Here is a 13518-nt window from a genome sequence, read left to right as displayed (position 1 = left end):
ACGTGTCGGATCGGTTGTGAGGTTGGACTAGATTTTTACGAGCGAGCGGAGCGAGCGAGCAACGATTACAATTTCCAAGCTATACATATACCTTATATTGCCTTGAATATATTTCCTGCTTTGCCTAATTTTGTCAGCGATTTCGGACCAATCGTTGCACTGTACTATGTGGAAATATTACTACTTATTTAAAACTATTGATAAACTGTAAACTTTTGTCAGTACGCAATTCAATAAATACTTGCGGTTCCTTGAGCTGGTGCGAATATTTCAATGTCCCTATGTGCCAAAACGTTGTTTTCTGACACACCTTTACGCGTCCCTCGCTCGCTGCGCTCGCTCGAAAACTATAGCCTAACCTAAAAGCAAGCCCTCTTGCGTTCGTTATTCGATAATGAGGCGACTTATTTCAAATTTGCTAACGTGTCGGATCAGTTGTAAGGTTGGACAAGATTTTTACGAGCGAGCGAGCAACGATTACAATTTCCACGCTATACATATACCTTATAGTGCCTTGCATATATTTCCTGTTATTGCCTAATTATGTCAGCGATTTCGGACCACACGTTGCACTGTACTATGTGGAATTATTACTATTTATGTAAAAATATTCATAAACTGTAAACTTTTGTCAGTACGCAATTCGATAAATACTTGCGGTTCCTCGGGCTGGTGCGAATATTTCAATGTCCCTATGTGCCAAACCGTTGGTTTGTGACACACCTTTACGCGTCCCGCGCTCGCTGCGCTCGCTCGAAAACTATAGCCTAACCTAAAACCAATCCCTCTTGCGTTCGTTATTCGATAAGGAGGCGACTTATTTCAAATTTGCTAACGTGTCTGATCGGTTGTGAGGCTGGACTAGATTTTTACGATCGAGCGGAGCGAGCGAGCAACGATTACAATTTCCAAGCTATACATATACCTTATATAACCTTGCATATATTTCCTGTTATTGCCTAATTTTGTCAGCGATTTCGGACCACACGTTGCACTGTACTATGTGGAATTATTACTATTTATGTAAAACTATTGATAAACTGTAAACTTTTGTCAGTACGCAATTCGATAAATACTTGCGGTTCCTCGGGCTGGTGCGAATATTTCAATGTCCCTAGGTGCCAAACCGTTGGTTTGTGACACACCTTTACGCGTCCCTCGCTCGCTGCGCTCGCTCGAAAACTATAGCCTAACCTAAACCCAATCCCTCTTACGTTCGTTATTCGATAAGGAGGCGACTTATTTCAAATTTGCTAACGTGTCGGATCGGTTGTGAGGTCGGACTAGATTTTTACGAGCGAGCGGGGGCGAGCGAGCAACGATTACAATTTCCAAGCTATACATATACCTTATATTGCCTTGCATATATTTCCTGTTATTGCCTAATGTTGTCAGCGATTTCGGACCACACGTTGGACTGTACTATGTGGAAATATTACTTGTTTAAAACTATTGATAACCTGTAAACTTTTGTCAGTACGCAATTCGATAAAGACTTCCGGCTCCTCGGGCTGGTGCGAATATTTCAATGTCCCTATGTGCCAAACCGTTGGATTGCGACACACATTTACGCGACCCTCGCTCGCTGCGCTCGCTCGAAAACTATAGTCTAACCTAAAAGCAAGCCCTCTTGCGTTCGTTATTCGATAATGAGGCGACTTATTTCAAATTTGCTAACGTGTCGGATCAGTTGTAAGGTTGGACAAGATTTTTACGAGCGAGCGAGCAACGATTACAATTTCCACGCTATACATATACCTTATAGTGCCTTGCATATATTTCCTGTTATTGCCTAATTATGTCAGCGATTTCGGACCACACGTTGCACTGTACTATGTGGAATTATTACTATTTATGTAAAAATATTCATAAACTGTAAACTTTTGTCAGTACGCAATTCGATAAATACTTGCGGTTCCTCGGGCTGGTGCGAATATTTCAATGTCCCTATGTGCCAAACCGTTGGTTTGTGACACACCTTTACGCGTCCCGCGCTCGCTGCGCTCGCTCGAAAACTATAGCCTAACCTAAAACCAATCCCTCTTACGTTCGTTATTCGATAAGGCGGCGACTTATTTCAAATTTGCTAACGTGTCTGATCGGTTGTGAGGCTGGACTAGATTTTTACGATCGAGCGGAGCGAGCGAGCAACGATTACAATTTCCAAGCTATACATATACCTTATATAACCTTGCATATATTTCCTGTTATTGCCTAATTTTGTCAGCGATTTCGGACCACACGTTGCACTGTACTATGTGGAATTATTACTATTTATGTAAAAATATTCATAAATTGTAAACTTTTGTCAGTACGCAATTCGATAAATACTTGCGGTTCCTCGGGCTGGTGCGAATATTTCAATGTCCCTATGTGCCAAACCGTTGGTTTGTGACACACCTTTACGCGTCCCTCGCTCGCTGCGCTCGCTCGAAAACTATAGCCTAACCTAAACCCAATCCCTCTTACGTTCGTTATTCGATAAGGAGGCGACTTATTTCAAATTTGCTAACGTGTCGGATCGGTTGTGAGGTCGGACTAGATTTTTACGAGCGAGCGGAGCGAGCGAGCAACGATTACAATTTCCAAGCTATACATATACCTTATATTGCCTTGCATATATTTCCTGTTATTGCCTAATGTTGTCAGCGATTTCGGACCACACGTTGGACTGTACTATGTGGAAATATTACTTGTTATGTAAAACTATTGATAACCTGTAAACTTTTGTCAGTACGCAATTCGATAAAGACTTCCGGCTCCTCGGGCTGGTGCGAATATTTCAATGTCCCTATGTGCCAAATCGTTGGATTGTGACACACATTTACGCGACCCTCGCTCGCTGCGCTCGCTCGAAAACTATAGTCTAACCTAAAAGCAAGCCCTCTTGCGTTCGTTATTCGATAATGAGGCGACTTATTTCAAATTTGCTAACGCGTCGGATCAGTTGTAAGGTTGGACAAGATTTTTACGAGCGAGCGAGCAACGATTACAATTTCCACGCTATACATATACCTTATAGTGCCTTGCATATATTTCCTGTTATTGCCTAATTATGTCAGCGATTTCGGACCACACGTTGCACTGTACTATGTGGAAATATTACTATTTATGTAAAACTATTGGTAAACAGTAAAATTTTGTCAGTACGCAATTCGATAAAGACATGCGGTTCCTCGGGCTGGTGTGAATATTTCAATGTCCCTGTGTTCCAAACCGTTGGTTTGTGACACACCTTTACGCGTCCCGCGCTCGCTGCGCTCGCTCGAAAACTATAGCTTAACCTAAAACCAATCCCTCTTGCGTTCGTTATTCGATAAGGAGGCGACTTATTTCAAATTTGCTAACGTGTCTGATCGGTTGTGAGGCTGGACTAGATTTTTACGATCGAGCGGAGCGAGCGAGCAACGATTACAATTTCCAAGCTATACATATACCTTATATAACCTTGCATATATTTCCTGTTATTGCCTAATTATGTCAGCGATTTCGGACCAAACGTTGCACTGTACTATGTGGAATTATTACTATTTATGTAAAAATATTCATAAACTGTAAACTTTTGTCAGTACGCAATTCGATAAATACTTGCGGTCCCTCGGGCTGGTGCGAATATTTCAATGTCCCTATGTGCCAAACCGTTGGTTTGTGACACACCTTTACGCGTCCCTCGCTCGCTGCGCTCGCTCGAAAACTATAGCCTAACCTAAAACCAATCGCTCTTGCGTTCGTTATTCGATAAGGAGGCGACTTATTTCAAATTTGCTAACGTGTCTGATCGGTTGTGAGGCTGGACTAGATTTTTACGATCGAGCGGAGCGAGCGAGCAACGATTACAATTTTCAAGCTATACATATACCTTATATAACCTTGCATATATTTCCTGTTATTGCCTAATTATGTCAGCGATTTCGGACCAAACGTTGCACTGTACTATGTGGAATTATTACTATTTATGTAAAAATATTCATAAACTGTAAACTTTTGTCAGTACGCAATTCGATAAATACTTGCGGTTCCTCGGGCTGGTGCGAATATTTCAATGTCCCTATGTGCCAAACCGTTGGTTTGTGACACACCTTTACGCGTCCCTCGCTCGCTGCGCTCGCTCGAAAACTATAGCCTAACCTAAAACCAATCCCTCTTGCGTTCGTTATTCGATAAGGAGGCGACTTATTTCAAATTTGCTAACGTGTCTGATCGGTTGTGAGGCTGGACTAGATTTTTACGATCGAGCGGAGCGAGCGAGCAACGATTACAATTTCCAAGCTATACATATACCTTATATAACCTTGCATATATTTCCTGTTATTGCCTAATTTGTCAGTGATTTCGGACCAAACGTTGCACTGTACTATGTGGAATTATTACTATTTATGTAAAAATATTCATAAACTGTAAACTTTTGTCAGTACGCAGTTCGATAAAGACTTGCGGTTCCTCGGGCTGGTGCGAATATTTCAATGTCCCTATGTGCCAAACCGTTGGTTTGTGACACACCTTTACGCGTCCCTCGCTCGCTGCGCTCGCTCGAAAACTATAGCCTAACCTAAAACCAATCGCTCTTGCGTTCGTTATTCGATAAGGAGGCGACTTATTTCAAATTTGCTAACGTGTCTGATCGGTTGTGAGGCTGGACTAGATTTTTACGATCGAGCGGAGCGAGCGAGCAACGATTACAATTTTCAAGCTATACATATACCTTATATAACCTTGCATATATTTCCTGTTATTGCCTAATTTTGTCAGCGATTTCGGACCAATCGTTGCACTGTACTATGTGGAAATATTACTACTTATTTAAAACTATTGATAAACTGTAAACTTTTGTCAGTACGCAATTCGATAAAGACTTGCGGTTCCTCGAGCTGGTGCGAATATTTCAATGTCCCTATGTGCCAAACCGTTGGTTTGTGACACACCTTTACGCGTCCCTCGCTCGCTGCGCTCGCTCGAAAACTATAGCCTAACCTAAACCCAATCCCTCTTACGTTCGTTATTCGATAAGGAGGCGACTTATTTCAAATTTGCTAACGTGTCGGATCGGTTGTGAGGTTGGACAAGATTTTTACGAGCGAGCGAGCAACGATTACAATTTCCACGCTATACATATACCTTATAGTGCCTTGCATATATTTCCTGTTATTGCCTAATTATGTCAGCGATTTCGGACCAATCGTTGCACTGTACTATGTGGAAATATTACTACTTATTTAAAACTATTGATAAACTGTAAACTTTTGTCAGTACGCAATTCGATAAAGACTTGCGGTTCCTTGAGCTGGTGCGAATATTTCAATGTCCCTATGTGCCAAAACGTTGTTTTCTGACACACCTTTACGCGTCCCTCGCTCGCTGCGCTCGCTCGAAAACAATAGCCTAACCTAAAACCAATCCCTCTTGCGTTCGTTATTCGCTAAGGAGGCGACTTATTTCGAATTTGCTAACGTGTCGGATCGGTTGTGAGGTTGGACTAGATTTTTACGAGCGAGCGGAGCGAGCGAGCAACGATTACAATTTCCAAGCTATACATATACCTTATATTGCCTTGAATATATTTCCTGCTTTGCCTAATTTTGTCAGCGATTTCGGACCAATCGTTGCACTGTACTATGTGGAAATATTACTACTTATTTAAAACTATTGATAAACTGTAAACTTTTGTCAGTACGCAATTCAATAAATACTTGCGGTTCCTTGAGCTGGTGCGAATATTTCAATGTCCCTATGTGCCAAAACGTTGTTTTCTGACACACCTTTACGCGTCCCTCGCTCGCTGCGCTCGCTCGAAAACTATAGCCTAACCTAAAACCAAGCCCTCTTGCGTTCGTTATTCGATAATGAGGCGACTTATTTCAAATTTGCTAACGTGTCGGATCAGTTGTAAGGTTGGACAAGATTTTTACGAGCGAGCGAGCAACGATTACAATTTCCACGCTATACATATACCTTATAGTGCCTTGCATATATTTCCTGTTATTGCCTAATTATGTCAGCGATTTCGGACCACACGTTGCACTGTACTATGTGGAATTATTACTATTTATGTAAAAATATTCATAAACTGTAAACTTTTGTCAGTACGCAATTCGATAAATACTTGCGGTTCCTCGGGCTGGTGCGAATATTTCAATGTCCCTATGTGCCAAACCGTTGGTTTGTGACACACCTTTACGCGTCCCGCGCTCGCTGCGCTCGCTCGAAAACTATAGCCTAACCTAAAACCAATCCCTCTTGCGTTCGTTATTCGATAAGGAGGCGACTTATTTCAAATTTGCTAACGTGTCTGATCGGTTGTGAGGCTGGACTAGATTTTTACGATCGAGCGGAGCGAGCGAGCAACGATTACAATTTCCAAGCTATACATATACCTTATATAACCTTGCATATATTTCCTGTTATTGCCTAATTTTGTCAGCGATTTCGGACCACACGTTGCACTGTACTATGTGGAATTATTACTATTTATGTAAAAATATTGATAAACTGTAAACTTTTGTCAGTACGCAATTCGATAAAGACTTGCGGTTCCTCGGGCTGGTGCGAATATTTCAGTGTCCCTATGTGCCAAACCGTTGGTTTGTGACACACCTTTACGCGTCCCTCGCTCGCTGCGCTCGCTCGAAAACTATAGCCTAACCTAAACCCAATCCCTCTTACGTTCGTTATTCGATAAGGAGGCGACTTATTTCAAATTTGCTAACGTGTCGGATCGGTTGTGAGGTCGGACTAGATTTTTACGAGCGAGCGGGGCGAGCGAGCAACGATTACAATTTCCAAGCTATACATATACCTTATATTGCCTTGCATATATTTCCTGTTATTGCCTAATTTTGTCAGCGATTTCGGACCACACGTTGGACTGTACTATGTGGAAATATTACTTGTTATGTAAAACTATTGATAAACTGTAAACTTTTGTCAGTACGCAGTTCGATAAAGACTTCCGGCTCCTCGGGCTGGTGCGAATATTTCAATGTCCCTATGTGCCAAACCGTTGGATTGCGACACACATTTACGCGACCCTCGCTCGCTGCGCTCGCTCGAAAACTATAGTCTAACCTAAAAGCAAGCCCTCTTGCGTTCGTTATTCGATAATGAGGCGACTTATTTCAAATTTGCTAACGTGTCGGATCAGTTGTAAGGTTGGACAAGATTTTTACGAGCGAGCGAGCAACGATTACAATTTCCACGCTATACATATACCTTATATTGCCTTGCATATATTTCCTGTTATTGCCTAATTTTGTCAGCGATTTCGGACCACACGTTGCACTGTACTATGTGGAATTATTACTATTTATGTAAAACTATTCATAAACTGTAAACTTTTGTCAGTACGCAATTCGATAAAGACTTGCGGTTCCTCGGGCTGGTGCGAATATTTCAATGTCCCTATGTGCCAAACCGTTGGTTTGTGACACACCTTTACGCGTCCCGCGCTCGCTGCGCTCGCTCGAAAACTATAGCCTAACCTAAAACCAATCCCTCTTGCGTTCGTTATTCGATAAGGAGGCGACTTATTTCAAATTTGCTAACGTGTCTGATCGGTTGTGAGGCTGGACTAGATTTTTACGATCGAGCGGAGCGAGCGAGCAACGATTACAATTTCCAAGCTATACATATACCTTATATAACCTTGCATATATTTCCTGTTATTGCCTAATTTTGTCAGCGATTTCGGACCACACGTTGCACTGTACTATGTGGAATTATTACTATTTATGTAAAAATATTCATAAATTGTAAACTTTTGTCAGTACGCAATTCGATAAATACTTGCGGTTCCTCGGGCTGGTGCGAATATTTCAATGTCCCTATGTGCCAAACCGTTGGTTTGTGACACACCTTTACGCGTCCCTCGCTCGCTGCGCTCGCTCGAAAACTATAGCCTAACCTAAACCCAATCCCTCTTACGTTCGTTATTCGATAAGGAGGCGACTTATTTCAAATTTGCTAACGTGTCGGATCGGTTGTGAGGTCGGACTAGATTTTTACGAGCGAGCGGAGCGAGCGAGCAACGATTACAATTTCCAAGCTATACATATACCTTATATTGCCTTGCATATATTTCCTGTTATTGCCTAATTTTGTCAGCGATTTCGGACCACACGTTGGACTGTACTATGTGGAAATATTACTTGTTATGTAAAACTATTGATAACCTGTAAACTTTTGTCAGTACGCAATTCGATAAAGACTTCCGGCTCCTCGGGCTGGTGCGAATATTTCAATGTCCCTATGTGCCAAATCGTTGGATTGTGACACACATTTACGCGTCCCTCGCTCGCTGCGCTCGCTCGAAAACTATAGTCTAACCTAAAAGCAAGCCCTCTTGCGTTCGTTATTCGATAATGAGGCGACTTATTTCAAATTTGCTAACGCGTCGGATCAGTTGTAAGGTTGGACAAGATTTTTACGAGCGAGCGAGCAACGATTACAATTTCCACGCTATACATATACCTTATAGTGCCTTGCATATATTTCCTGTTATTGCCTAATTATGTCAGCGATTTCGGACCACACGTTGCACTGTACTATGTGGAAATATTACTATTTATGTAAAACTATTGGTAAACAGTAAAATTTTGTCAGTACGCAATTCGATAAAGACATGCGGTTCCTCGGGCTGGTGTGAATATTTCAATGTCCCTGTGTTCCAAACCGTTGGTTTGTGACACACCTTTACGCGTCCCGCGCTCGCTGCGCTCGCTCGAAAACTATAGCTTAACCTAAAACCAATCCCTCTTACGTTCGTTATTCGATAAGGAGGCGACTTATTTCAAATTTGCTAACGTGTCTGATCGGTTGTGAGGCTGGACTAGATTTTTACGATCGAGCGGAGCGAGCGAGCAACGATTACAATTTCCAAGCTATACATATACCTTATATAACCTTGCATATATTTCCTGTTATTGCCTAATTATGTCAGCGATTTCGGACCAAACGTTGCACTGTACTATGTGGAATTATTACTATTTATGTAAAACTATTGGTAAACTGTAAACGTTTGTCAGTACGCAATTCGATAAATACTTGCGGTCCCTCGGGCTGGTGCGAATATTTCAATGTCCCTATGTGCCAAACCGTTGGTTTGTGACACACCTTTACGCGTCCCTCGCTCGCTGCGCTCGCTCGAAAACTATAGCCTAACCTAAAACCAATCGCTCTTACGTTCGTTATTCGATAAGGAGGCGACTTATTTCAAATTTGCTAACGTGTCTGATCGGTTGTGAGGCTGGACTAGATTTTTACGATCGAGCGGAGCGAGCGAGCAACGATTACAATTTTCAAGCTATACATATACCTTATATAACCTTGCATATATTTCCTGTTATTGCCTAATTATGTCAGCGATTTCGGACCAAACGTTGCACTGTACTATGTGGAATTATTACTATTTATGTAAAACTATTGATAAACTGTAAACTTTTGTCAGTACGCAATTCGATAAAGACTTGCGGTTCCTCGGGCTGGTGCGAATATTTCAATGTCCCTATGTGCCAAACCGTTGGTTTGTGACACACCTTTACGCGTCCCTCGCTCGCTGCGCTCGCTCGAAAACTATAGCCTAACCTAAAACCAATCCCTCTTGCGTTCGTTATTCGATAAGGAGGCGACTTATTTCAAATTTGCTAACGTGTCTGATCGGTTGTGAGGCTGGACTAGATTTTTACGATCGAGCGGAGCGAGCGAGCAACGATTACAATTTCCAAGCTATACATATACCTTATATAACCTTGCATATATTTCCTGTTATTGCCTAATTATGTCAGCGATTTCGGACCAAACGTTGCACTGTACTATGTGGAATTATTACTATTTATGTAAAAATATTCATAAACTGTAAACTTTTGTCAGTACGCAATTCGATAAATACTTGCGGTTCCTCGGGCTGGTGCGAATATTTCAATGTCCCTATGTGCCAAACCGTTGGTTTGTGACACACCTTTACGCGTCCCTCGCTCGCTGCGCTCGCTCGAAAACTATAGCCTAACCTAAAACCAATCGCCCTTGCGTTCGTTATTCGATAAGGAGGCGACTTATTTCAAATTTGCTAACGTGTCTGATCGGTTGTGAGGCTGGACTAGATTTTTACGATCGAGCGGAGCGAGCGAGCAACGATTACAATTTCCAAGCTATACATATACCTTATATAACCTTGCATATATTTCCTGTTATTGCCTAATTTTGTCAGCGATTTCGGACCAATCGTTGCACTGTACTATGTGGAAATATTACTACTTATTTAAAACTATTGATAAACTGTAAACTTTTGTCAGTACGCAATTCGATAAAGACTTGCGGTTCCTCGAGCTGGTGCGAATATTTCAATGTCCCTATGTGCCAAACCGTTGGTTTGTGACACACCTTTACGCGTCCCTCGCTCGCTGCGCTCGCTCGAAAACTATAGCCTAACCTAAACCCAATCCCTCTTACGTTCGTTATTCGATAAGGAGGCGACTTATTTCAAATTTGCTAACGTGTCGGATCGGTTGTGAGGTCGGACTAGATTTTTACGAGCGAGCGGAGCGAGCGAGCAACGATTACAATTTCCAAGCTATACATATACCTTATATTGCCTTGCATATATTTCCTGTTATTGCCTAATGTTGTCAGCGATTTCGGACCACACGTTGGACTGTACTATGTGGAAATATTACTTGTTATGTAAAACTATTGATAACCTGTAAACTTTTGTCAGTACGCAATTCGATAAAGACTTCCGGCTCCTCGGGCTGGTGCGAATATTTCAATGTCCCTATGTGCCAAACCGTTGGATTGCGACACACATTTACGCGACCCTCGCTCGCTGCGCTCGCTCGAAAACTATAGTCTAACCTAAAAGCAAGCCCTCTTGCGTTCGTTATTCGATAATGAGGCGACTTATTTCAAATTTGCTAACGTGTCGGATCAGTTGTAAGGTTGGACAAGATTTTTACGATCGAGCGAGCAACGATTACAATTTCCACGCTATACATATACCTTATAGTGCCTTGCATATATTTCCTGTTATTGCCTAATTATGTCAGCGATTTCGGACCACACGTTGCACTGTACTATGTGGAAATATTACTATTTATGTAAAACTATTGGTAAACTGTAAAATTTTGTCAGTACGCAATTCGATAAAGACTTCCGGCTCCTCGGGCTGGTGCGAATATTTCAATGTCCCTATGTGCCAAACCGTTGGATTGCGACACACATTTACGCGACCCTCGCTCGCTGCGCTCGCTCAAAAACTATAGTCTAACCTAAAACCAAGCCCTCTTGCGTTCGTTACTCGATAATGAGGCGACTTATTTCAAATTTGCTAACGTGTCGGATCAGTTGTAAGGTTGGACAAGATTTTTACGAGCGAGCGGAGCGAGCGAGCAACGATTACAATTCCACGCTATACATATACCTTATAGTGCCTTGCATATATTTCCTGTTATTGCCTAATTATGTCAGCGATTTCGGACCACACATTGCACTGTACTATGTGAAAATATTACTATTTATGTAAAAATATTCATAAACTGTAAACTTTTGTCAGTACGCAATTCAATAAATACTTGCGGTTCCTTGAGCTGGTGCGAATATTTCAATGTCCCTATGTGCCAAAACGTTGTTTTCTGACACACCTTTACGCGTCCCTCGCTCGCTGCGCTCGCTCGAAAACAATAGCCTAACCTAAAACCAATCCCTCTTGCGTTCGTTATTCGCTAAGGAGGTGACTTATTTCGAATTTGCTAACGTGTCGGATCGGTTGTGAGGTTGGACTAGATTTTTACGAGCGAGCGGAGCGAGCGAGCAACGATTACAATTTCCAAGCTATACATATACCTTATATTGCCTTGAATATATTTCCTGCTTTGCCTAATTTTGTCAGCGATTTCGGACCAATCGTTGCACTGTACTATGTGGAAATATTACTACTTATTTAAAACTATTGATAAACTGTAAACTTTTGTCAGTACGCAATTCGATAAAGACTTGCGGTTCCTCGAGCTGGTGCGAATATTTCAATGTCCCTATGTGCCAAACCGTTGGTTTGTGACACACCTTTACGCGTCCCTCGCTCGCTGCGCTCGCTCGAAAACTATAGCCTAACCTAAACCCAATCCCTCTTACGTTCGTTATTCGATAAGGAGGCGACTTATTTCAAATTTGCTAACGTGTCGGATCGGTTGTGAGGTCGGACTAGATTTTTACGAGCGAGCGGAGCGAGCGAGCAACGATTACAATTTCCAAGCTATACATATACCTTATATTGCCTTGCATATATTTCCTGTTATTGCCTAATTTTGTCAGCGATTTCGGACCACACGTTGCACTGTACTATGTGGAAATATTACTTGTTATGTAAAACTATTGATAACCTGTAAACTTTTGTCAGTACGCAATTCGATAAAGACTTCCGGCTCCTCGGGCTGGTGCGAATATTTCAATGTCCCTATGTGCCAAACCGTTGGATTGCGACACACATTTACGCGACCCTCGCTCGCTGCGCTCGCTCGAAAACTATAGTCTAACCTAAAAGCAAGCCCTCTTGCGTTCGTTATTCGATAATGAGGCGACTTATTTCAAATTTGCTAACGTGTCGGATCAGTTGTAAGGTTGGACAAGATTTTTACGATCGAGCGAGCAACGATTACAATTTCCACGCTATACATATACCTTATATAACCTTGCATATATTTCCTGTTATTGCCTAATTTTGTCAGCGATTTCGGACCACACATTGCACTGTACTATGTGAAAATATTACTATTTATGTAAAACTATTGGTAAACTGTAAACTTTTGTCAGTACGCAATTCGATAAATACTTGCGGTTCCTCGGGCTGGTGCGAATATTTCAATGTCCCTAGGTGCCAAGCCGTTGGTTTGTGACACACCTTTACGCGTCCCTCGCTCGCTGCGCTCGCTCGAAAACTATAGCCTAACCTAAAACCAATCCCTCTTACGTTCGTTATTCGATAAGGAGGCGACTTATTTCAAATTTGCTAACGTGTCGGATCGGTTGTGAGGTCGGACTAGATTTTTACGAGCGAGCGGAGCGAGCGAGCAACGATTACAATTTCCAAGCTATACATATACCTTATATTGCCTTGCATATATTTCCTGTTATTGCCTAATTTTGTCAGCGATTTCGGACCACACGTTGCACTGTACTATGTGGAATTATTACTATTTATGCAAAAATATTCATAAACTGTAAACTTTCGTCAGTACGCAATTCGATAAAGACTTCCGGCTCCTCGGGCTGGTGCGAATATTTCAATGTCCCTGTGTGCCTAACCGTTGGATTGCGACACACATTTACGCGACCCTCGCTCGCTGCGCTCGCTCGAAAACTATAGTCTAACCTAAAAGCAAGCCCTCTTGCGTTCGTTATTCGATAATGAGGCGACTTATTTCAAATTTGCTAACGTGTCGGATCAGTTGTAAGGTTGGACAAGATTTTTACGAGCGAGCGGAGCGAGCGAGCAACGATTATAATTCCACGCTATACATATACCTTATAGTGCCT

The sequence above is a fragment of the Bombus terrestris genome, unplaced genomic scaffold (genome assembly GCF_910591885.1).
Source record: "Bombus terrestris unplaced genomic scaffold, iyBomTerr1.2, whole genome shotgun sequence".
NCBI lineage: Eukaryota > Metazoa > Arthropoda > Insecta > Hymenoptera > Apidae > Bombus > Bombus terrestris.
This window is presented reverse-complemented; position numbering follows the sequence as displayed.